Source organism: Pongo abelii, chromosome 7 (assembly GCF_028885655.2).
Source record: "Pongo abelii isolate AG06213 chromosome 7, NHGRI_mPonAbe1-v2.0_pri, whole genome shotgun sequence".
In the NCBI taxonomy this organism is placed as follows: domain Eukaryota; kingdom Metazoa; phylum Chordata; class Mammalia; order Primates; family Hominidae; genus Pongo; species Pongo abelii.
Window position 1 is genome coordinate 118,400,178 of NC_071992.2, and position 27,158 is coordinate 118,427,335.

The following is a 27,158-nucleotide window of genomic DNA, read 5'->3' on the forward strand; positions in this document are numbered from 1 at the left end:
GGCATGAGCCACCACGCCCAGCCTAATTAATTTTTTTATTTTTTGTAGAGACAGGGTCTTGTTATGTTGCCCCGACTGGTCTCGAACCCCTAGTCTCAAGCCATCCCCCTGCCTTGGCCTTCCATTCCTCTACTTTATACCACAGTTATTCACCAAGCTTGTCTTTGTTCAGTGTACTTCCTCATGGAAAAACTGAGGTGATATTCACCCTGGTTTTTCTACCAGTGTGTAACTGTCACTAGTACCAGCTCAAAAAATAAGAAAAGAATAAATGAGTGATGACTATCACTATGTTGCTCAGGCTGGACTTGAACCCCTGGGCTCCAGTGATCCTCCCACCTCAGCCTCCCAAGTAGTTGGGATTACAGATGTGCCCCACCATGCCCAGCTCGGAATTTTGCTGTATATTTCGGGTTATGTAAGGCTGTAGTAAATTGTCACAAGGAACAAATTTAGGGATTAAAGTACAGTTTAGTTCTGGGGTGAGCTACCTGCCAAAGTAAGGTTCCTGTCCTAGGGGCATCTTTTAGCTCCATCTCACAAAGACAAAACTTTCACTGTGAGGGGCCAGCCTGTTTATTCAACATGACCAAACTCCGTGCCGCTGTCTCCCCTGCTCCGCTCCGCCTGCCAGGGGCTATCAGCTGAGTACATGACCAGCTCACAGCAGCTCTAGAGCCGGCTTTGGCCTGCCCCATTGCTGTATGGTACAGAAAACTCCTACTCTGCCCATCCAAACAAATCCTCAGTGAACACCTGTCAGCTCCTTCTCTGTGGAAATGGTGCGCAGCTGCTGGCCACATTTCCCAAGGCTGCCTGTGTGTACTTGGAAAGCGCGGGTTCCTTCTCATCTATGTTTTCTGTAGAAGAAACAGTCCCTTCAGCTTTTCCTGATAGGCCTCATTTTCCAGCCACTGAAGTTACTACCAGAGCTCTACATTGGACCCAGGTTGGCTAAGTCTATATGATTCAGGAGTTGATTATTCCAGTTTGTGAATTATCCAGGCCTTCTGCTCCCCAACCTCTGCCACACCCCTCCCCCCACCCCCCATTCTCTCTACTTCTGCTGTTTACGTGTCAGGAAATTTTAGTGCTCAGTAACATCTCCCTCAGTGTCTGGGAAGAATACCAATACTTACATTTGTTTGGTGCTTTGCAGTCTACAAAATGACATTTCATGCACAAACTTACTTTAGCCTCCTTAAAGTCCTGCAGAGTAGATTGCATTATTCTCTTTTCCAGCTAAGCAGTGATAAATGACTTGCCTGTGATCACACAATCAGAAAGTACAATTGGGCCTTGAACTCAGCTCACAATTCTCTGTCCAGTGTTGTCACTATCAAACCCATGGGGAATGCAAATTTTCCAATTTTGCTATCCATTAGAAGTCATGGAAAGAGCTGGTTGGGAGATGGGTTTCTTGATACTTACAATGAGGTTGATTTAATTCTGTCTGCCTCAGCGGCTGGAACATTTCACTTTGGCAGCCAGGCTGGAGTGCAGTGGACCCCTTGAGGGGTCCACAGATTCAACAACCATAAGCATTGACCCCAAATGGATACACTTTCTGAGAAGTGTATTTTTTTAAATTGTTACTCTTGGGGTAATAGTGTGTATCCTGTTGGCATTCTGTCCACTGGATCATGTACTAATCACCCACACAAACAAAAATCAACATCTACATCATGTTTTACAACTTCTGAAGCATTTTGCAATAACTCTCTGATCTATCCATGGAAGGAAAATAACTATATGAATATCCCCACTTTACAGATGACAAAAATAAGTCTGAGAGAGCAACTCTGAATAACTTTCCCAAGGTCACACAATTAGGGACCATTGGGGAAGAGCAGATATTTGACTCCTAATCTTTGGACTAGTTATCCATAATATCTATATCCCATATACTGATGCTAATTAACATGTGTATAGGCCTTTAAAGTTTTATTTTATTTTATTTTATTTTTTTGAGACAGAGGAGTCTGTCGCCAGGCTGGAGTGCAGTGACACAATCTCGGCTCACAGCCTCTGCCTTCCGGGTTCAAGCGATTCTCCTGCCTCAGCCTCCTGAGTAGCTGGGACTACAGGCACAAGCCACGACACCTAGCTAATTTTTGTATTTTTAGTAGAGACGGGGTTTCACCATGTTGGCCAGGATGGTCTCGATCTCTTGACCTCATGATCTGTCCACCTCAGCCTCCCAAAGTGCTGGGATTACAGGCGTGAGCCACCGCACCCGACCTTTTTTTTTTTTTTTTTTTTTTTTTTTTCTGAGACAGAGTCTCACTCTGTTGCCCAGGCTGGAGTACAGTGGCACGATCTCAACTCACTGCAACCTCCATCTCCTGGGTTCAAGCAATTCTCGTGCCTCAGCCTCCCAAGTAGCTGGGATTACAGGTGCCCACAACCAAACCCAGCTAATTTTTGCATTTTTAGTAGAGATGGGGTTTTGCCATGTTGGCCAGGCTGGTCTCAAACTCCTGACCTCAGGTGATCCGCCCACCTTGGCTTCCCAAAGTGCTGGGATTACAGGCATAAGCCACTGCATCCAGCCAGGGTTTTAAAGTTTTACTGGACATTTTCACAATATTAGTTCATTCCATCTTCAGCAACACCTGTGAGTAGATACTGTTATTATCCCAATAGTGCATTTATTTATTTATTTATTTATTCATTTATTTATTTATTTATTTAGAGACGGAGTTTCACTCTTGTTGCCCAGGCTGGAGTGCAGTGGTGTGATCTCAGCTGACCGCAACCTCCTCCTCCGGGTTCAAGCAATTCTCCTGCCACAGCCTCTCGAGTAGCTGGGATTACAGGCATGCACCACCACGCCCAGCTAATTTTGTATTTTTAGTAGAGACGGGGGTTTCGCCATGTTGGTCAGGCTGGTCTTGAACTCCCGACCTCAGGTGATCCACCTGCCTCGGCCTCCCAATGTGCTGGGATCACAGGTGTGAGCCAACACCCGGCCCCAATATTGCTTTTAAATTCTCTCAGATTATCACTACACCTTTTCACCTTGGAGTAGTAAAGACAACTCTCAAAAACATGTATTTATTCTTTCAACAGATGTTTTGAGTACCTAATGTGTAAAACCCTACGCTCATTACTGTGGTCAGAGCCTATGACTTCTGTATTCCTGATTTTCCTTGGTATTAGCAGAATCAGAACATCATACTTGTGATTAGCTAGAAACAAGGGCAGACAGACTAACCTAGTATTCTGTAATCAGAAATGGATGATGAGTTTTGCAGAAGGGAAATCACTAGGCAAAATAGGTGGGTGCACAAATGGCACCAGATGCTTTAATGAGTGGCTGTTTCCACAGACTAGAAATCGGTTTTATGGCCAGGCGCGGTGGCTCATGCCTGTAATCCCAGCATTACATTTGGGAGGCCAAGGTGGACGGATCACGAGGTCAGGAGATCAAGACCATCCTGGCCAACATGGTGAAACCCCGTCTCTACTAAAAATACAAAAATTAGCTGGGCATGGTGGCATGCGCTGGTAATCCCAGCTACTAGGGAGACTGAGGCAGGAGAATCGCTTGAACCAGGGAGTCAGAGGTTGCAGTGAGCTGAGATCGCACCACTGTACTCCAGCCTGGCGACAGAGTGAGACTCCATCTCAAAAAAAAAAAAAAAAAAAAAAATCAGTTTTATATGTGCAGTCTATAAAGGACCATTAGCCTAGCCTTGGTCTTTCAGCCATGTTCACATAGAGATACCAATCATTATGAGTAATGTCATTGTCAAATGCTGAGAATAATATTACAGGACATGGTTATTGAATCAACCAATGATTAAAGGTTGGCTCTTGCACCTCCCTTGAACTGGCTCAAGTTCTGGAGTTCCCATGCATAGGGAAATCAGTGGTGTATCATTTCAGTGATTAAGAGAAGAGGAAAAGGTCACACACCTTTTCTTTTTTTAATCTTTTCTTCACTCTTCTCTTTTTACTCTCTTTTCTCTATAGCTACCCAATGAGGGAAGGTCAATGATTAAATGGAGACACAAGATTGGAAGGGATTGTCAAAAGACAAAGTTACAACAAATTTCGTTTTAGATTTTTTTTTTTTTTTTGAGACGGAGTTTTGCCCTTGTCTGTCACCCAGGCTGGAGTGCAATGGTGCGATCTCAGCTCACTGCAACCTCCACCTCCTGGGTTCAAGTGATTCTCCTGCCTCAGCCTCCCGAGTAGTTGGGACTACAGGTGCCAGCCACCATGCCTGGCTAATTTTTGTATTTTTAGTAGAGACAGGGTTTCACCATATTGGCCAGGCTGGTCTCGAACTCTGACCTTGTGATCTGCCCGCCTCGGCCTCCCAAAGTGCTGGGATTACAGGCGTGAGCTACCGTGCCTGGCCTCAGTTATCTCCTTTTTTTTTTTAGATGGAGTTTTGTTCTTGTTGCCCAGGCTGGAGTGCAATGGCGTGATCTTGGCTCACCGCAACCTCTGCCTCCCGGGTTCAAGTGATTCTCCTGCCTCAGCCTCCTGGGATTACAGGCATGTGCCACCACACCCAGCCAATTTTATATTTAGTAGAGACAGGGTTTCTCCACTTTGGTCAACCTGGTCTCAAACTCCCAACCTCAAGCGATCCACCCGCCTTGACCTCCCAAAGTGCTGGGATTATGGGCATGAGCCACCACTCCCGGCCCAGATGGTACTCTTAAAAGAAGTAACTGAGCTGGGCGCCGTGGCTCATGCTGGTAATCCCAGCACTTTGGGAGGCCAAGGCGGGCGGATTGCCTGAGCTCAGGAGTTCGCGACCACCCTGGGCAACACGGTGATACCCCGTCTCTACTAAAATACTAAAAATTAGCCAGGCGTGGCAGCGGGCGCCTGTATTCCTGGCTACTTGGAGGCTGAGGCACGAGAATTGCTTTAACCTGGGAGGGGGAAGTTGCAGTGAGCCGAGATCGTGCCACTGCACTCCAGCCTGGGTGACAGAGCAAGACTCCACCTCAAAAAAGAGTGCCATCTGATTCCAGGCAGGTCCCTAACTTTTTTTTTTTTTTTTTGAGACAGTCTCACTCTGTGGCCCAGGCTGGACTGCAGTGGTATGATCTCGGCTCACTGCAACCTGTGCCTCCCAGGTTCAAGCAATTCTCCTGCCTCAGCCTCCCAAGTAGCTGGGACTACAGGCATGCAGCACCATGACTGGCTAATTTTTGTATTTTTGGTAGAGACGGGGTTTCCCTATGTTGGCCAGGCTGGTCTCAAACTCCTGACTTCGAGTGATCCTCCCACCTCAGCCTCCCAAAGTGCTGGGATTACAGGCATGAGCCACTGTGCCCAACCAGGTCCCTAACTCTTATACATCCCAAAGCTTCAAACTGTCTGTGTCTACCTTCCGCCCCTTTCCTGAGATCCTCTCTCATTTTCCTCTTGCTTTCCTCTGTTTCTCATGTTACAAAAATCAAAGCTCATCTTTTTCCTTGTCAGTTCCTTTAGTACTAAGCTGGGTCATTTCAATTGATCTTTACTAAATGAAGGCAATGTTTCTTGACCTTAACGACAAGAAAATCCCCTTTAACAGAATTGTCAGGCCTACTTTTGAAGTGAATTTCATCCAAAATAAATGTAAAGCAAATCAAATCAATGCGTTAAAGGCAGCCTTGTAAACTAGGCCCTCCTCTCGTTTTAATAAGCCCAATAAAAGGGGTTGTCTCCCCCAGAATCTCTAAAATATGGGTGAGATTTCATGTCAATAAGGGTCATTTGCATTAGGTCTTGCTCTGTTGCTCAGGGTGGAGTGCAGTGGTGCGATCCCCGGTCACTGCAGCCTCAACCTCCTGGATTTAAGTGATTCTCCCACCTCAGCCTCCTGAATAGTTGGGACCACAGGTGGGCACCACCACACACAGCTAATCTTGTTTATTTTTTTGTACAAACGAGGTCTCACTATAATGCCCAGGCTGGTCTCAAACTCCTGGGCTCAAGTGATCCTCCTTCTTCAGCCTTCCAGGGTGTTTGAATTACAGGCATGAGTCACTGCCTGGCTGAAATTGTTTTTTAAATTCTAAATGAACTTGCAAAAATGAGAATAAAAGGAGACTCTGAAGCTGTCCTTATAGGATTAACAAAAATTCTGTGACTCACGCCTGTAATCCTAGCACTTTGGGAGGCTGAGGCAGGCGAATCGCTTGAGTCCAGGAGTTCGAGACCAGCCTGGGCAACATGGTGAAAACCCCTCTACAAAAATATACAAAAATTAGCTGGGCATGGTGGCGCAGGCCTGTAGTTCCAGCTACTCAGGAGGCTAAGACGGGAGGATTGCTTGTGCCTGAGAGGAAGAGGCTGTAGTGAGCCGAGACTGTGCCACTGCACTGCAGCCTGGGCAACAGAAAAAGTCCCTGTCTCAAAAAAATAAAATAAAATAAACACACACACACACACACACACAAAACCAAAAATAACCAAACGAACAAAAACTCTGGACAAAATATATTTATAATTAAGCATGAATCAGGCTGCACTAATACTGAGCATTTGCATCCTGATTGTTCCTATGGATAGGATCTCTGACATTAGAATCATAAGGCTTTTAAGAATTGCTTAAGATGTTTTTCAGATCCTGAATTCCAGCCAAACAGCTGACCACCAACCAGTTTGAAGACCCCCATAGAAGAATGAAATCAGCATGAGAACAGTTTCTTCATCCTTGTCCCATGACGACTTCACCCCGCCATCTTCGGCCCACTCCCAAACTCTTAAAATCTCTAGCCCCAAACGGTCGGGCCTGGTGGCTCACGCCTGTAATCCCAGCACTTTGGGAGGCTGAGGTGGGCGGATCACGAGGTCAGGAGATCGAGACCATCCTGGCTAACACAGTGAAACCCCGTCTCTACTAAAAATACAAAAAATTAGCCAGGTGTGGTAGCATGTGCCAGTACTCCCGGGAACGGTGGCTCACGCCTGTAATCCCAGCACTTTGGGAAACCGAGGCGGGCGGATCACAAGGTCAGGAGATCAAGACCATCCGGGCTAACACGGTGAAACCCTATCTCTACTAAAAATACAAAAAATTAGCCGGGCGTGGTGGCGGGCGCCTGTAGTCCCACGTACTCGGGAGGCTGAGCCAGGAGAATGGCGTGAACCCGGGAGGCGGAGCTTGCAGTGAGCCGAGATTGCGCCACAGCACTCCAGCCTGGGCGACAGAGCAAGACTCCGACTAAAAACAAAAAACAAACAAAAAAACCCTCTAGCCCCAAACTTCTTGGGGAGATGGATTTGAGGTTCCCCTTGTTGCCTTGTTCAGTGGCCCTATGATGAACCCTCTTTCTCCGCTGTAACATGGTGTCTCCACGTATTGACTTGTTGAGTGCATCGGACAACAGACCTATTATGGTTGCAATTTGGGGTGTTTTCCCTGGAATCTATTCCCTGGGGTGACTTCTGGTACTTTATAATTAACAGTAAGTGGAATAAAATATTTAATCCAGGAGATCTGTGATGAGATTTATTGTGTAGGAAGGATGCCAACCAAATTTGGAACTCTTGTCCATATTCTAGATAGAGGAGTCTTTGTTCTGAAAAATTCGAAGACTCCTGCATCTTGAATATGGAGAAAGAGAAAAAAAAAAAAAAGAAGGAAGACTAGAACTGCATGAATTTCCATTTCTAGAACTATTAGGGGGATAACATAAAAATCTTGCAGCTAGACATGGTGGCTCACGCCTATAATCCCAGCACTTTGGGAGGCCAAGGCGGGGAGATCACTTGAGGTCAGGAGTTGGAGACCAGCTTGGCCAATGTGGGCATGGTGGGCGTGGTGGGTGCCTGTAATCCCAGCTACTCAGGAGGCTGAGGCAGGAGAATCGCTTGGACCTGGGAGGTGGAGGTTGCAGTGAGCCGAGATCACGCCACTGCACCCCAGCCTGGGCAACAGAGTGAGACTCCATCTCAAAAAAAAAAAAAAAAAAAAAAAAATCTTCCTGCTACAAACTTCTTTAAATGCTGGATAAAACACAACAAACATCCCTTTAATTGTGTAGCTGAGCCCCTGAGAAAGGAAGGGAAATCTCCAAAGGCCAAAATCAAAGCTGAAACTGGAAACTAGAGAGAGAGAAGGGCTAAGGCTGCCGCTGCAGCAGCTCGGCTGTGGGTATTGGCCTCCATCTAGGGCATCAGGGCACTTGGGTTTTCATGACCACAAGGGGACAGTAGAGTAGGCACAGAGTTGGAACTGAGACCCCCCTGCTTGCAGCTAAAAACTTTGAATGGTTATGCCCTTAGGGAAGGGAAGAACTAAAAAACATCCACTCACTAACACAGGGAAATGACAAGGAAGATTGTCTGTTTCAGCTTAGACTTTAGATAGGGATAAAAAAAAGTCACATCTGATAATTTCACACTATGGCTTGCCCTCACATGAGTTTGGGGCTCAGTTTATTCTACTTCTGTGATTCTCACATCTTCAAGCTATGACATTGATATAGAATGTGGAGCTGAGCATGGTGGTGTGCACTTGTAATCCCAGCTATACAAGAGGCTCAAGCAGGAGGACCATTTGAGCCTAGGAGTTTGAGACGAGCCACCAGCAGCCTGGGCAACATAGGAAATTTCTGTCTCAAAACAAAACAAAACAAAAAAACAGGACTCTGGCAGAAGCAAACACACACACACAAACACACACACACACACGTTTCTGAAAAACATACCTTCAACTCAGGTTGCACAGAGGCTGTCCTGGTAAAAGCCTGCTGAAGCTGAAGATGAAATTACAGTAGAAGTTTAGTATTCACACCAAGTTCCAAGCAGAATACATTTGTTTTTTTTGAGATGGAGTCTCACTCTGTCGCCCAGGCTGGAGTGCAGTGGTGCGATCTTGACTCACTGCAACCTCCGCCTCCCGGGCTCAAGCAATTCTCCTGCCTCGGACTCCCAAGTTGCTGGGATTACAGGTGCCCGCCACCATGCCTGTCTAATTTTTTACATTTAGTAGAGACGGGGTTTCACCATGTTGGCCAAGCTGGTCTCGAACTCCTGACCTCAAGTAATCCCCCTGCTTTGGCCTCCCAAAGTGTTGGGATTACAGGCGTGAGCCACTGCACCCGGCCCATAACAAATAAAATTAACTCTACACCTTGACAGTTTGTAGAAAATTTCAAAACACCAAAAAGTATGAGCTAGAGAACAATTTACCTACAAAGGCTGACAAGAAAAGCAACAATAAAACCCAAAAGCTAATGGAATAATATCTTCAAAGTGCTGAGAAAAAATAACTGCCATCCTAGTTTACCTATCATGGTGGAGAAACAGTGAAGTATAGACATTTCAAGCACATGAGAGAGCTCACCATCAAGAGAGCCTCACTGTGGGGACTACTCTCAGAGGTATATTCAGAAGAAGGACACTGAACTCAGGAGAGAGCAACACTCAAGAAACAATGATGAACAAAGAAATCAGGAAACACCTGGGCAAATTTAACAAGTGTTAATTATAGAAAAGAACAATAAAAACAACGTAACAAGAAAAAGCGAGAGTAAACTATGGAACAATATGGAAGTGAGGGGGAATAATCCAAGTGAAGTCACTCAACAGTCTAGTATGGTTTCAGAGAGGAGGAAAGCTATGGCAATGATGATTAACTTAGACATCGTCAAGTTACATGTGCTTACTTAAAAATTTAAGGGTAACCATAAAAGTAATAGAAATTCAGTGAATGGCTTCTAAACCAGAAGACAGGAAAATGGATGGTGGTTTCAGAGAGGAGAAAAACAATTTTACCAGGATAGTTTGGAAGGAATTTTCCACCCCCAGACTGGTCAGTGCACGTGGAGAAGTCCAGGTTGTGAAGAGGGGAAACTTATTCTTAAATGACAATGAATCCAGAATGGGTCTTCCAAGAGAGCAGTCAATGGAATTCCCGGAAAGTCAAGAAGCCTGAGTAGGGACACAAATGACTGAGCGCAGGAGTTAAGCATGGGATGAATGAACACTTAGTGGCTAAGGCTGTCCAGGAAAGCTGTTTCTCCAAGCTGTTTGCAGTCCATTCAATTAGCGTTTGAAATGCATATGCTATCTACTATTTTCTATTACACTTCAAAAGTAGCATTTAATTCTGATTTAAAAAATATATATATAAAATGTAGAACATTCTAGAAATTCAGAAAATATAAAGATAATTCAACTTCTTAATGTAATTATATGGTTACAGCATCTCTACTATATTTTAAGTGTTACACCAACTCAGCAATATGTCCTGAAAACTACCTCCTGTGGAACTTTGCATTCAAATGCAGTGAGAGAGGAAATTCTGCAGTAACTCCATCTTATCCCAGGAGGTGCCTCCCAACCTCCATTGTGAGTAGAAAAGCAGAAAAACAAAGGGTCATAATTCAGAGGCAGAGTTCAGCCATCTCAGTAAAATCTGAGGGTTTTGAACTGGAAATCAAGTTCACAAATGCAGAGAGCCTTTCCACGTCCTAATCACACAAGGAAAATAAAAATAATGTAAAAAAATGTAAATAAAAACATTACATTATTCATGCAGTCTTCTCTTAGTGTGTGTTCTCTTAAATACAGTATTCCAGTTTCATACTGATTTTTCCACCTGTTATAGTTAAACAACAGTTCTATGCTAGGTCATTTGTAGTCCATTTATCACTTGATTTGTTTAGTTTTCTTATGAGACATTTTGCTACCTACAGAAGTGATTATCAATGCTATCCTAACCTCCCTAAGCTGCAATGTCCTCATTGTGTTATAGAGATGATTGTACCTAGTGCACTGAGTTACTTGAAATATAAATAAACTTATTTTATGTATATAACCTGACATTTAATTAATATAAATGTCATCCTCCTTCTGGTAATCTAGAGATGGTTGGCAAGCTGAATCCAGGCAGTATAGGTTTTGCTGGATTCACAGGGTTTTTTTGTTTGTTTGTTTGTTTAATTTAATATTTATTTATTTTGAGACAGAGTTGTGCTCTGTCGCCCAGGCTGGAATGCAGTGGCACAATCTCAGCTCACTGCAACCTCCACCTCCCGGGTTCAAGAGATTCTTCTGCCTCAGTCTCCTGAGTAGCTGGGATTATAGAAGCCTGCCACCACACCCAGCTAATTTTTATATTTTTTAGTAGAGACAGGGTTTCACCATATGGCCAGGCTGGTCTCGAACTCCTGACTTCATGATCCTCCTGCCTCGGCCTTCCAAAGTGCTGGGATTACAGGCATGAGCCACTGTGTCCAGCCGACTAATTTTATTTAACTCCACAAGTGCTAACTGCCAGGTTTTGTTTGTTTGTTTTTGTTTGTTTTGTTTTGTTTTTTTGAGACAGAGTCTCACTCTGTCGTCCAGGCTGGAGTGCAATGGCACTATCTCGGCTAACTGCAACCTCCACCTCCTGGGTTCAAGCGATTCTCCTGCCTCAGCCTCCCGGGTAGCTGGGATTACAGGCACACACCACCACACCTGGTCAATTTTTTATATTTTTAGTAGAGATGGGGTTTCACCATGTTGGCCAGGCTGGTCTGGAATTCCTGACTTCAAGTGATCCACTCTCCTCGGCCTCCCAGTGTTGGGATTACAGGCGTGAGCCACCGCGCCTGGCAGGTTTTTGTTTTAAATTGAATTATTTGCTAAATTAAAAATCAGGAGATGCCACACAAAAATCCCTATATCCAAAGTCACTTAAAATTTTTGGAGATCATGTCACCCACATTCCCATCTGTCAACAGCTGTCCCTTTCTAATGGAATTTAACTCCCAGTTGGTCCCTGTCTCTGTGCTTTCATACAAGGCCACCCTCATTTACTGTGTCCCGTACCTGGCCCTTGTAGGCATATGACTTTGACACTAATCTTATATTTCCTGTCCTGAATTATTGCCTAAAATAATCACTCAAAAACTGAATGTTTATGGCAAAACAGTCTCATTTAAGTACACATAAGTTATAAAATGTCAAAAACTAAAGTCCCCTACTATGTGTTACATTTCATTTTATCTAGTTACTTAAGGTTACAATATCAAACATTTTAACCTTTAATATTAATAATTAAACCATGAATTATACAAGTTGTAACTGATTTGCAGTTATTCTAAATTTTATTTCTAGATGCTGCTGCCTGTTTCCTATTAGTGACAACCCACCTCCTAATCACGTCCTGCTTCAAACAAGGTAACATCACAAGACAGCCTCCGAAACTATAACTGTTTGAATAGCCTTAATCTTCAATAACTCCCCAAAATATATGTAATCAGAGAATTAACTGTTACACCTTTTGGTTATTGTTTGCTTGAACCATAAAGCAGAGCTCTTTCTGGGTGTTTGGTTCTGATGCATTTTAGTTAGTTTTTAATTTTTTATTACTACAACTCTAATTTTCTCACACAATTATCTACTTCTAATAGTTTCATTTAAAAAGGCATGTAACTGATGCCTAATTTTATACTGCTGGCCTATTTGCTTTGTTTTAGCCAGAGTTTGGCAGACTTTGTAGACAAAATGAAACCTTGCTCTAAAACTTTTAACACTGAAATAATCATAATACACTCGATTTTTGCTCTGCCGAAAATCTTCCAACTAATGCTCTAATGCAATTGATTGGTGGAAAACAATATACACAGTTTTTTTCCTCAAAGGGATTCGGAAGTCACTCAAAATTAATTCCCCACTGATGAGCAGAGAAGAATCTCTCAAGAAGAATTTCTCAAAAGCACTTGGAAAATTTTCATGACCTCTGCAGAGTATAAGACAGTATTTAAAAAGTCACTGGGGGCCGGGCATGGTGGCTCACACCTGTAATCCTGGCAATTTGGGAGGCCAAGGCAGGCGGATCACTTGAGGTCACAAGTTCAAGACCAGCCTGGCCAACATGGTGAAACCCCATCTCTACTAAAAAAATTAGCTGGGCACCGTGGTGGGCACCTTGTAATCTCAGCTACTCAGGAGGTTGAGGCAGGAGAATCGCTTGAACCTGGGAGGTGAAGGTTGCAGTGAACCGAGATTACGGCACTGCGCTCCAGCCTGGGTAACAGAGCAAGACTCCATCTAAAAAAATAAAAATAAAAAGTAATTGAATATTACTGAACTCACTTTGAAACAGACTATGTACCCATAATCTAGAAAACTACATTTTCTGAGTCAGTCATTAAAAATTTCAAAGGCCGTTTTTGTACTGCCTCTCAAAATTTTTATTTTGCTCTTCTTTATTTTTCAGTTCTGTCTTCTTCAACTTCCCTTTTTCTTTTCCCTTTTTTGAGACAGAGTCCCTCTCTGTTGCCGAGGCTGGAGTGCAGTGGCACAATCTTGGCTCACTGCAACCTCCGCCTCCCAGGCTTAAGCAGTTCTCCTGCCTCAGCCTCCCCAGTAGCTGAGATTACAGGAAGCCGCCACCACACCTGGCTGAATTTTGTAATTTTAGTAAGACAGGGTTTGACCATGTTGGCCAGGCTGGTCTCGAACTCCTGACCTCAGGTGATCTGCCCGCCTCAGCCTTCCGAAGTCCTGGGATTACAGACATGAGCCACTGCACGCAGGCCCTTTCTCCTGCTTTTCTCATGCAGGTTACCTGCTTTGCCCCTAAAGCATTTCAGTTTCCATCCTCTGAAACAGTAACAACCTGAGATGCCGTAGACAGGAATGTATCAGCTCAGTGATTCAGGGACTTCTGTGCAATAGGGAGACTGTTTCAGATCCTGACCCACCTGGAAACGAAAAATTTCTGTGAAAATTCATGGCAACCGCCAGGGCATGGTGGCACACACCTGTAATCCCAGCACTTTGGGAGGCCGAGGCGGGTAGGTCACCTGAGGTCAGGAGTTCAAGACCAGCCTGGCTAACATGCTGAAACCCTGTCTCCACTAAAAATACAAAAATTAGCCGCGTGTGGTGGCGCATGCCTGTAATCCCAACTACTCAGGAGGCTGAGGCAGGAGAATTACTTGAACCTGGGAGGTGGAGGTTGCAGCGAGCTGAGATCATGCCACTGCACCCCAACCTGGGCGACAGAGCGAGACTCTGCCTCAAAAAAAAAAAAAAAAAAAAAAAAATTAGTGGCAACCTCCTCACAGGTATAACATAGAGAGCTGTAGCTGGAGAGCTACAGGTCAGCACAGTAAGGAAAGCTCCCCCACCACAGGCACCTTTCCGCCGAGTGCACAAAGTGAAAGACCCCACTGCGCAAGCCTGGGACAACAGGGGTTTAGAGCTTTTGAAAAGCATTTGATGATTCACTATTTTACGGGAAAAGCCCTCTTTCCAGAGGCAATCAAGATGGATAGTTTGCGTGTTAATCAAAAGACTTGCTTACAGCATGGAGTTTTTGGGGAAAAAAAAATAAAAGACACATAGCTATACCAGATACATTTTATTTTAACTCAAAACATAAAAGCATGTATAACATATAAACACCAGTCTTTAAATGTAGAGCGAAATCTTTTCTTTTAGCATGGATCAATAGGTTGCAATTATGAGCTGTCTTTCCTGCATAAGCCAGACCCATGATGCCCTTGATAAGGCAATCAGATGGCAGGCATTCCTCTTACTCAGACTTTTTGTTCTATTCAGGCCATCAACTGATTGGATGAGACTCACCCATACTGGGGAGGGTAATAGGATTTACCCAGTCTACCAATTCACATGTAAATCTCCACCAGAAACATCCTCACAGATACGCCCAGAATGATGTTTGATCAAATATCTAAACACCCTATGTCCAAGTCAACTGGCACATAAAATTAATCATCACAGTTACTAATAAAAAACAGAGATGCCTACGTTGAATTCAAAGAAAGATGTTTATATAAAAGACGGATTTAAAACAGAAAGAGAAGTAGAAATAGAAAGATAAAAACAGATACATACCAGGCAATCATAAGAAGTTAAGTGGCCGGGCGCGGTGGCTCACGCCTGTAATCCCTGCACTTTGGGAGGCTGAGGCAGGTGGATCATGAGGTCAGGAGATCGAGACCATCCTGGCTAAGACGGTGAAACCGGGTCTCTACTAAAAAATACAAAAAATTAGCTGGGCGTGGTGGCAGGCACCTGTAGTCCCAGTTACTTGGGAGGCTGAGGCAGGAGAATGGCTTGAACCCGGGAGGCGGAGCTTGCAGTGAGCCGAGATCGTGCCACTGCACTCCAGCCTGGGCGACAGAGTGAGACTCCATCTCAAAAAAAATAAAATAACATTAAAAATAAATTAAAAGAAAGCCAAGGGAGCCATTTTTTTTTTTTTCTTTCAGACAGTCTCACCCTGTTGCCCAGGCTGCTGTGATCTTGGCACACTGCAACCTCTGCCTCCTGGGTTCAAGTGATTCTCCTGCCTCAGTCTCACAAGTAGCTGGGATTACAAGCGTCCGCCCCCATACCTGGCTAAGTTTTTTGTATTTTTAGTAGAGACAAGGTTTCACCATGTTGGCCAGGCTGGTCTCAAGCTCCTGACTTCAACTGATCCACCCACCTCAGCCTCCCAATGTGTTGGGATTACAGGCATGAGCCACTACTTCTGGCCTGGGAGCAATCTTAATATCTGACAAAATGGAATTTAAGTAAAAAACAGCATAAGAGTTAGTACAGGATAGTCTATGTTAATAAATACACGATGGTATAACCACCGTGTACATATAAACAATAAATCAGCTTCAAATACATATTAAATGAAGAATGATAGAAATAGAGGAATTAACAATTATAGTTGGATATTTTATTTTATTTTTTAAGAGACAGGGTCTCACTATGTTGCCCAGGCTGGAATGTAGTGGGCTAGTCACAGGCGTGATCATAGCTCACTGCAGCCTTGAACTCTTGGGCTCAAGCAATCCTCCAGCCTCAGCTTCCTAAACAGCTGAGACTACAAGTACATGCCTTTTTTTTTTTTTTTTTTTTAAATTGTAGTGATGGAGGTATCCCTATGTTCCCCAGGCTCGTCTTGAACTCCTGGGCTCAATGATCCTCCCACCTCAGCCTCCCAGAGTGTTGGGATTATAGATGTGAGCTACTGTGCATGAGCTACTACTGGGCCTGGCCTGAAAAATGTAATTAATAAGCTTGAGCTGATTGAAAAAAAAAAAAAAAGGTGAATAAGATCTTTAACACAATTTCATTTGTGTAGATTAAAAATAAGTTTACAAAGAATAATGATGCCTGTTTTATTTGGATGCATACAAATAGATAAATTAAAAAAAATGAGAGGCTTTGCATGAATCCATAATTACAGAAATAATAACTCAGGTCTTAAAAAATAATGATAGAGGCTGGGCGCAGTGGCTCACGCCTGTAATCCCAACACTTTGGGAGGCTGAGGCGGGCGGATCACCTGAGGTTGGGAGTTTGAGACCAGCCTGACCAACATGAAGAAACCCCATCTCTACTAAAAATACAAAAATTAGCCAGGCATGGTGGTGCATTCCTGTAATCCCAGCTACTAGGGATGCTGAGGCAGGAGAATCGCATGAACCCGGGAGGCGGAGGTTGCAGTGAGCCAAGATCATGCCATTGCACTCCAGCCTGGGCAACAAGAGTGAAACTCCGTCTCAAAAGATAAATAGGCCAGGCGCAGTGGCTCATGCCTGTAATCCCAGCACTTTGGGAGGCAGAGGTGGGTGGATCACCTGAGGTCGGGAGTTCAAGACCAGCCTGACCAACATGAAGAAACCCATCTCTACTAAAAATACAAAAATTAGCCAGGTGTGGTGGTGCATTCCTGTAATCCCAGCTACTTGTGAGGCTGAGGCAGGAGAATCACAAAAACTCCATCTCAAAAAAAAAAAAAGATAATAAATAAATAAATAAAATAATGACAGCAACACTTCCCTGTCCATAACTCTTCTTATCCCCTTCCAAAAGAGATATTCTTCTGTATGAAGAGTAAATCTCAAATAATGTTAAACATGAGTTGAGGCTGGGCACGGTAGCTTACCCCTGTAATACCACAGTATTTTGGGAGACTGAGGCAGAAGGGTTGCTTGAGGCCAGGAGTTCGAGATCAGTCTGGGCAACATAGTGAGACCCTGTCTCTACAAAAAAATTAGCTGGGCATAGTGGTGCACACCTGTAGTTCCAGCTGCTCGGGAGGCTGAGGCAGGAGGATCATTTGAGCTTGGGAGATTGAGACTGCAGTGAGCCGTGATTGTGCCACTGCACTCCAGCCTGGGTGACAGAGAGTAAGACCCTGTCTCTAAAAATTAAAAAAAAAAAAAAAATGAGCCTTCTGTTCAAAATAGTGGGCTGATGAGAGAGGTCATCCACATTTCTGGAGACAGAAAACAGAAAATGGAGTGGTAGCTGACAGAGCACAGTGCTGGAAACTGTATCGTGAATATTTGAGGTGTGGCCTTCAACTGAGGAAGGGGCTGATTTCCCTGTGGAAACTCAGAGACATCCAAGACTCAAAGACCCAAAAATGGCAAGTATAACAGAGGGCAGATGTGAAGTGTGAAACAGACTCCTGAAAACAGGAGTCTGCCTGTGGAGCAGTCGCCTTTCCTTCCCCTGCTCACAGAATGTCAGGCTGCCTAGTGTTTACCCTTGAGGCTAAAATAAATAGGAAGATCCTTCTCTAAGAAAATTGACCAGCCTGTCTGGAGAGAACTAGATGACAGTGTAGGAACTCTGCATTTTAGTATTTTGGGGTCCCAAAGCAAGTTGGCTGATTCCCAACTACTCCTCTGAGATCAAAGCCTTCCTTTCTACAAGCTCATCCACATAGTCAAGCTCCCAATAAACAAGCTTTCTGATTGCCTAATTTTTAATATCAATGAGCAACCCAGGATCACTAGACAGTCAAGAAAAGGCTGCAGCAAGAAAGAGAAGAACCAAATTAAACAGAGAAATCAGCCCTAGAATAGACAAATGATTCAGAGAACACTGGATAACTTAAAAATAATACCCTGTTACATATTCAGAAACAGTTGGGAAATAAAAATTGCACCCTAAAAACTAGAAAAATGTAACAATGCTTGAATCAGAGAACAAGAGATACATTTAGGGAATTTAATTTTTATTTATTTTTGAGATGGAGTGTCGCTCTGTCACCCAAGCTGAAGTGCAGTGGCGCCATCTCGGCTCACTACAACCTCCACCGCCCAGGTTCAAGTGATTCCCCTGCCTCAGCCTCTCAAGTAGCTGGGATTACAGGTGCCCACCACCATGCCTGTCTAATTTTTTATATTTAGTAGAGACGGGTTTTGACCATGTTGGCCAGGCTGGTCTTGAACTCCTGACCTCAAGTGATCCACCCGCCTTGGCTTTAAATGATTGTAAAATTTTAAGAATTTAATAGAAGGCTTGGGAGGTAAAGTTGAAGAAATCTCTCAGAAAGCAGAACAAATAAACAGAGGAAGGAAATGTGAGAGTACAGTAATGAAGTCTTTATCTCATTAATTAGAATTACAGAAAAGAGAACAGAAACAAAGGGGTAGAAATAAAGTCATGGAGAAGAATTGATTTTTGCCGACTCCTTGTAGCCTCAGACAACCTAAGGTTGCAACTAATAAATATAATTGCAAATTAAATATTTGTTAATAGTTTTCTTTATATTAATGAGTAAGACAAAAATGAAACAACCAAGAGGTACGTCTGAACTTAACTCATTAGTCAATGATGTGAGCAACTTCTTTGCTGAATTGGATAATAGTTTTCAAGTACTGGAAAAATGTGTCCTCATTTTTTGGTGCTATTTACAATGTAACAGCTATCGATGTGACATATTTTTTTTTTCTGAGACAGACTTGTGCTCTTGTTGCCCAGGCTGGAGTGCAATGGCGCATTCCTGGCTCACTGCAACCTCCACCTCCCAGGTTCAAGTGATTATCCTGCATCAGCCTCCCAAGTAGCTGGGATAACAGGTGCCCACCACCACGCCTCGCTAATTTGTGTATTTTTAGTAGAGACGGGGTTTCACCATGTTGGCCAGGCCATCTCGGCCTCCCAAAGTGCTGGGATTATAGGCATGAGCCACTGTGCCTGGCCTGATGTGACATACTTTCAAGTTTAATCTGCATTATTAACATTTTCTCCACTACTTTCCTAAGTTTAGAAGATGACGGAAACAATAACTCAAGCCCTGGCTTGTAGCATTTGTCAATTTCTATGGTGCAAATACTCCTACCATGGCCAATTTCAGATGACCAACATGACATTACTGAATACAAAGGTGAGAAGAGATATGCAGTGACACACACACACCTGTATATGTTATATATTTTCATCACGTAGATACAAGACACACAAATAACCTCAATCTAGTATATATATACATATACACTCAACATAGTAGTTCATATAGTAAAATAATCAGGAAGTTTTGAGTATTTTTTTAGCATACTTTTTTAAATTGTACGTTTATATACTTTAATTTTTCTTGGGTTTTTTTTTTTGTTGTTGTTGTTGTTGTTTTTATTTTTGTTTGCTTGCGAGACACGGTCTCACTCTGTTGCCCAGGCTGGAGTGCAGTGGCATGATCACAGGTCACTGTAGCCTCAACCTCCTGGGCTCAAGTGATCCTTCCACCTCAGCCTCCCAAGTAAGTGGGGCTACAGGTGCATGCCACCATATCCAGCTAATTAAAATTTTCTATTTTATTTTAATAGAGATAGGGGTCTCTCTGTGTTGTTCAGGCTGGTCTTGAACTTCCGGGCTCAAGCAGTTCTCTTGCCTCAGCTTCCCAAAGTGTTGGGATTACAGGCGTGAGCCACAGCGCCTCACCTTATACTTTAATTTTTAATGATACAATGTTTAACAACCAGTTCATACATCTCTGAAAATTAAAACAATCGGCTCTCAGAGCTGGTTTGTAGAGACTCTAACCACCATTGGAACACATCCATGCAAAAAGCCCAAGGTGAAACAGACCATTGCCAATACCCTAGAGGGCCCCTTGATGCCCCCTTCCCAGTCACGGCCACCCTCGTGGGCCACCACTATCCTGACTTTGCGGGGTGTCCTACTGAGGTAAAAATATTTTATTCAGGAACATTTTAAATACAATTTGAATGTTTACAATGTTCTTAAATACCATAGCAACAAATAAAAACAAACCATAATAAGCAATGAATATTTACAATTTATTACCAAATATATCTAAATTATATTTCTGTTGCTTTTAATTCTATTTTTGAGAATGTCTTATTTCTTTTATGATTTAGTTCCTTTTTTCTATTTCTGTCATCTTTTTGTAAAAGATTCTTTCATTCATCAGTCTGTGTTTAAGATTGCTGCTTTTCACTTTGGTTGCTATATACATGCACTATTGGTCACACTAATTGCACAACCTCTGTGCAACAAATGAATGCCCAGGCCCAAAGGGTCATTGAGACTCTATAGGGCAAGGAAGACCACCTAGCTTTGAGCTCTTCCTCAGAATCTGGGAACATATGACCTAGTGGACATCACTGTGTTCCTAGTCCTCACCTACAGGCACACCATTTTAGAAAGAGGCGTCATTAGCAGATCACAGTGGCCGTTTACACTGTCACATTTCCATTCACTGCAGCCTCAACCTCCTGGGCTCAGGTGACTCTCCCACCTCAGCCACCCGTGTAGCTGGGACTACAGGCAAATGCCACCACAGCCGGCTAAGTTTTTTGTATTTTTTGTAGACATGGGATTTCGCCACGTTGCCCAGGCTGGTCTTGAACTTGTGGGCTCAAGCAATCTGCCAGCCTCAGCCTCCCAAAGTGCTGGGATTACAGACGTGAGCCTCCACATCCAACTGTCCTCCATTTTTCTATAAGCTGTAACATATTATCAATTTTATTGACTTTGAGCCCTTGATTTGCATGCGAAGTAGTTTGTGCAGTCTCCGGTGCACAAACTACTGGTCAGGAGTTCTTTGAAAGTTCCTTACTCTGCATGGAATATCTCAATTGCTCATGAAACCATTCTCTGGGCCCCTATGATGTCCCTGTCACTTATTTGCACATTCATGGCAATTATTACACTTGATATTTTGCTACTAGCTTTGCATCCTTTCCAGTTCCTTTTGTAATCTTGTCATTTTTTTCTCTGAAGCCATTGTCAAATGTACTTGTAAACATACTTTAAAATCTTACTGGGCCAGGCATGGTGGTTCACACCTGTAATCCCAGCACTTTGGGAGGCCAAGGCAGAAAGACAGCTTGAGCCCAGGAGTTCAAGACCAACCTGGGCAACAATGTGACCCTATCCCTACAAAAAATTTAAAAATTAGCCAGGTATGGTGGCTTGTGCCTGTAGTTCCAGCTACTCGAGAGGCTGATGTGGAAGGATCACTTGAGCCTGGGAGGTGGAGGCTGCAGTAAGCCATGATCATACCATTGCACTTCAGCCTGGGCGACAGAGTGAGACTCTACCTGAAAAAATAAATAAAATAAAATCTTACTGGTTATTAACCTCAAAGGAGAACACCACTGCCCACTTTTCTTTTCTTTTCTTTCTTTCTTTTCTTTTTTTTTGAGACAGAGTCTCACTCTGTCGCCCAGGCTGGAGTGCAGTGGCGCGATCTCGGCTCACTACAACCTCTGCCTCCCAGGTTCAAGCAATTCTTTGCCTCAGCCTCCTGAGCAGCTGGGACTACAGGTGTCAACCACCATGCCCGGCTAATTTTTTATAGTTTAAATAGAGATGGGGTTTCACCATCTTGGCTAGGCTGGTCTTGAACTCCTGACCTTGTGATTCACCCGCCTCGGCCTCCCAAAGTGCTGAGATTACAGGCATGAGCCACCGCGCCTGGCCCCACTGCCCTCTTTTCTTAACTATAGGATAATAAAGTACTTAAGCTTTTAGAAAAATATCATATGCTAAAAACCATGCTTATGCCTAAGTGGTTATTTGGTTTCTGGAAGGACTGTATGGTGTCAACGTAGGGAGGGGCATGAGCTAGTGGTAGAGACTGGGGAGGCATTGCCATGGGCCTGCTCTGCATCCCAGAAACATAACAATAATTATACCTCTCAAACAAGCTATGCAAATTGTAAAATATAAGTCATGGTTCTCTTTGCTTTGAGAAAACATAAAAATATCCCATTTTTCATCTAGACAAAATTTTAAAACAAAGAAAAACTAGGGACATTACTGAGCATATCACCTAAAATGATAGTGAACCTGGCATTGTTCTACAGTTGGTGTTTTGCCTGCTCCCCATGTGGTCTAATTTGTTTTTGTCAACAACTGCACAGTTTTGCAAGGCTTGGTGCACACAGTTTTTTGTTATTGTTCTCCTTTAGTGTCTGATTTTTTCAAGTGTTGTCGGTTATGTATACCTATGTGAGTTTTGTTTGTTTGGAACTGTCACTATTTTAAAACATTGTCAAAACAAAAGTCTTTTATTATCTTTTACAAAATGTGCTAATATTTCATTGTAAATCAAAGAATGACACCAATGATCGTAACGTGCAGTGAAGAGCTTTATCATTATTAATAATTAATCACATTTCATCTATTGGCCAGATAATGATTCAGCTTCCACTTGGGAAGCTATAAAAAGCTTGAAGTTTGGCTGGGCACGTGGCTGACGCCTGTAATCCCAGCACTTTGGGAGGCCGAGGTGGGCGGATCACGAGGTCAGGAGATTGAGACCATCCTGGCTAACACGACGAAACCCCGTCTCTACTAAAAATACAAAAAATTAGCCGGGCGTGGTGGCGGGTGCCTGTAGTCCCAGCTACTCGGGAGACTGAGGCAGGAGAATGGCGTGAACCCGGGAGGCGGAGCTTGCAGTAAGCCGAGATTGCGCCACTGCACTCCAGCCTGGGGGACAGAGCCAGACTCCGTCTCAAAAAAAAAAAAAAAAAAAAAAGCTTGAAGTTCATAAAATTATGTGATAGGCAGTATCAATGCAAACTTACTTGCAAATTACAAAGCATCTTAGGTAAATTGCAAAGCTTTAAGGATACAATTTTGGTGGGATATGGACTTCAAAGAATGCAATATTCTGTTACTTATTGTTCTCTCCCACTTAAAAAAGAAATCAGTCATGAAGAACTTCTGATGGAAAATTGCTTTGACAATTTTTAGGAAGCATTGACAATTTTCAGAAAGCATGAAACAGTTGAAGTTTATTTTAAAACATTGCAACTTGAGAGTACACATTTATTTATTTATTTATTGAGACGGAGTCTTGCTCTGTTGCCAGGCTGGAGTAGAGTGGCATGATCTCGGCTCACTGCAACCTCCGCCTCCCAGGTTCAAGTGATTCTCCTGCCTCAGCCTCCCGAGTAGCTAGGACTACAGGCGAGCGCCAGTAGGCCTAGCTAATTTTTGTATTTTTAGTAGAGACAGGGTTTCACCATGTTGGCCAGGTTGGTCTCAATCTCTTGACCTCGTGATCCACCTGCCTCGGCCTTTCAAAATGCTGGGATTACAGGCGTGAGTCACCATGCCCGGCCTGATATTTGTGGTAAAACTACTACTAATAGATTACCTTCACTCATTCTAGACAAGTTGAAAAGATAAGACATTCTTAGGTGAAAATATTTCATTTTTCTTGGAAAACAGCACTTTTTTTTTTTTTTTTTCTTTTTTAACAGGGTCTCTCTTTCTCTTTTGCCCAGGCTGGAGTGCAGTGGCACAATCTTGGCTCACTACACCCTCAACCTCCTGGGCTCAAGAGATCCTCCCTCCTCAGCCTCTGAGTAGCTGGGACTGCAGGTGCACACCACCACACCTGGCTAATTTTTAAATATTTTTTTGTAGAGACAGGTTTTCACTGTGTTGCCCAGGCTGGTCTGGAACTCCTGGGCTCAAGTGATCCACTCACCTCAGCCTTCCAAAGTGCTGGGATTACAAGCGTGAGCCACCGTGGCCAGCCAGCACTTGCTTTTAAGAGTTTATTTCACCTGATAATAAAAATTATTTTTTGGTGTGCATGAATTGATTTCTATAAATATAGGAATTCACAATCATTGAAATGATAAAAACAGGATAGTTGCAGGACATCATAAATAAGATTATTTTCCTCGGCTTATTCAATACTGTATTATAAGACTGATAGTACAAAGAAAAAACTATTGGTTTATGCGAGATGACCGGAGAAAATATCAAAGACTATTTTTTTTTAAGAGGTCACAAGATGTTTTCTTATTATGTAATCTAATCGATACTGGACATCAATGCTACAAGATAGGTTGGGCAAGCATTTAGCATCCTTCATTATTTCCTTTTCCTTTTAGTTGAGACATAATAACTGTACAAATTTATGGGTTCAGAGTGATATTGCAATACATGTATATAATGTGTAACAGTCAAATCAGGGTAATTAGCATATAGATCACCTCAAATATTTATCATTTCTTTGTGTTGGGAATATTCAAAATCTCTTCTAGCTTTTTGAACATACACACAAAATTATTGTTAACCAGCCAGGTGTGGTGGTGCAGGCCATAGTTCCAGCTACTCGGGAAGCTGAGGCAGAAGACTAGCTTCAGCCCAAGAGTTGCTGGGCAACACAGACCGTCTCCCTTTAAAGAAAAAAAAATTATGCTGGGCGTGGTGGCTGACGCCTGTAATCCCAGCACTTTGGGAGGCCGAGGTGGGCGGATCATGAGGTCAGGAGATCGAGACCATCCTGGCTAACACAGTGAAACCCCGTCTCTACTAAAAAAATACAAAAAAAAATTAGCCGGGGGTGGTGGCAGGTGCCTGTAGTCCCAGCTACTCCAGAGGCTGAGGCAGGAGAATGGCGTGAACCCGGGAGGCGGAGCTTGCAGTGAGCCGAAATTGTGCCACTGTACTCCAGCCTGGGCAACAGAGCAAGACTCTGTCTCAAAAAAAAAAAAAAAAGAAAAGAAAAAGAAAAAAAAATTGGCAAGTGTAGTAGTTCATGCCTGTAATCACAGTATTTTGGGAGGCTGAGGCCAGTGTATGGCTTGAGCTTAGGAGTTCGAGAACAGCCTGGACAACATGGCAAAACCCCGTCTCTACAAAAAATACACACACAAAAAAAATTAGCTGGTCATATCTGTGAGTGCCTGTAGTCCCAGCACTCAGGAGGCTGAGTCAAGAGGATCACTTGAGCCCAGGAGGTTTGTGCTGCAGTGAGCCATGATCGTGCCACTGCACTCCAGCCTAGGTGACAGAACGAGACCCTGTCTCAAATAAAATAAAATAATTTTTTTTTTAATTTAAATTATTGGAGGTCTCTACTTGCAGGGCAATGTGAGAGCAGAGTACTATCGGTGGCAGCGGGAGCACTTAGAAAGTACTTTCCACTCTTTGACAAAGTATTGGTTGAAAGAAGTGTCACCGAAGCTGTAACCAAAGGGGGCATTATGCTTCCAGAAAAATCTCAAGGAAAGGTATGGCAGTAGCTGTTGGATCAGGCTCTAAAGGAAAGGGCAAAGAAATTCAACCAGTTAGTGTGAAACTTGAAGATAAAGTTTTCCCACAACATGAAGGCACCAAAGTAGTTCTAGATGACAAGGATTATTTTTTTTTCCTTCCTTCCTTGCTTTCTTCCTTCCTTCCTCTTTTCCTCTTTCTTTTTCCTTTCTTTTCTTTTCTCTTTTCTTCTCTTCTCTCTTCCTTCCTTCCTTCCATTTGACAGGGTCTCACTGTGTCACCCAGGCAGGAAGGAGTGCAGTGGCACAATCACAGCTCACTGCAGCCCTCAACCTCCCAGGCTCAAGCAATCTTCCCACCTCAGCCTCTCGAATACCTGGAACTATAGGTGCACACCACCACACCCAGCAAATTTTTGTATTTTTTGTAGAGATGGGGTTTCACCATGTTGCCTGGGCTGGTCTTCAACTCCTGGGCTCAAGCCACCCCCTTGGCTTCCCAAAGTGCTGGGATTACAGGTATCAGCCATCATGCTGGGCCCTGCCAAGAATTATTTCTTATTTAGAGATGGTGACATTATTGGAAAATATGTAGACTGAAATAAATCACTCTTGAAATGCATCAACATGAAGCTGCCCATTCCACTGAAGTTCTGAAACCTTTCATCATGTAAGTAGTTTCCATGTCTGTCTTTTATAATAAACTAATGATAGCTAAAGTGAATAAATAAAATAAATTATTGTTAACCATACTCATCCTACAGTGCTATAGATCACTAGAGCTTATTCCTTTTCTCTATCTGGAATTTTGTACTTGTTAACCAATCTCTCCCTACCTTACCCTCTCCTTTACCCTTCCCATCCTCTAATAACAACAGTTCTGCTGTCTGTTTCTATGGGCTCATTTATTTATTTATTTATTTTAGCTTCCACATATGAGTGAGAACACAGGTATTTATCTTTCTGTGCCTGACTTATTTCACTTAACATAGTGTCCTCCAGCCTCATCCATGTTGTTGCAAATTACAGAATTTCATTCTTTTTTTTTTTTTTTTGAGAGGGAGTCACGTTCTGTCGCCTAGGCTGGAGTGCAGTGGCGCGATCTCTGCTCACCACAATCTCTGCCTCCTGGGTTCGAGCAATTCTCCTGCCTCAACCTCCTGAGTAGCTGAGATTACAGGCACACACCACCATGCCTGGCTAATTTTTGTATTTTTAGTAGAGACGGGGTTTCATCATGTTGGTCAGGCTGGTCTCGAACTCCTGACCACGTGATCCGCCCACCTCGGCCTCCCAAAGTGCTGGGATTACAGGCGTGAATTTCGTTCTTTTTTATGGCTGAATACTATTCCATTGTGTATATATACCACATTTTCTTTATCCATTTGTCTGTTAATGGACATTTCTAGGTGGATTCCATATCTTGGCTATTGTGATAATGCTGCAATAAACATGGCGGTGGGCGGTGCAGGTATCTCTTCGATAAACTGATTTCCTTTCCTCAAAGACTACTTTTTTTTTTTTTTTTTTTGAGACAGGGTATTGCTCTGTTGCCTAGGCTGGAGTGGAGTGGTGTGATCTCAGCTCATTGCAGCCTTGACCTCCTGGGCTTAAGGGGTTGTCTTGCCTTAGCCTCCTGAGTAGTTGGGACCACAGGTATGTACCAACACACGTGGTTAATTTTTGTGTTTTTAGTAGAGACCAGGTTTTATCATGTTGCCCAGGCTGGTCTTGAATTCCTGGGCTCAAGCTATATACCCACCCCAGTCTCCCGAAGTCCTGGGATTATAAGCATGAGCCACCACAGCTGGCCAAGACACTCTTTGAAAGTAGTCTTTTGACAGGCATAGTGGCTCACGCCTGAAATCCCAGCACTTCAGAGGCCGACATGGGCAGATCACTTGAAGTCAGAAGTTCAAGAGCAGCCTGACCAATATGGTGAAACCCTGT

At 43.4% G+C, this 27,158-nt stretch overlaps 1 pseudogene; it reads left to right on the forward strand.

Annotated features, from left to right (window-relative positions):
* Positions 1-9,833: 9,833 nt before the first annotated feature.
* Positions 9,834-25,808, forward strand: LOC100439974 (10 kDa heat shock protein, mitochondrial-like; annotated as a pseudogene).
* Positions 25,809-27,158: the final 1,350 nt, after the last annotated feature.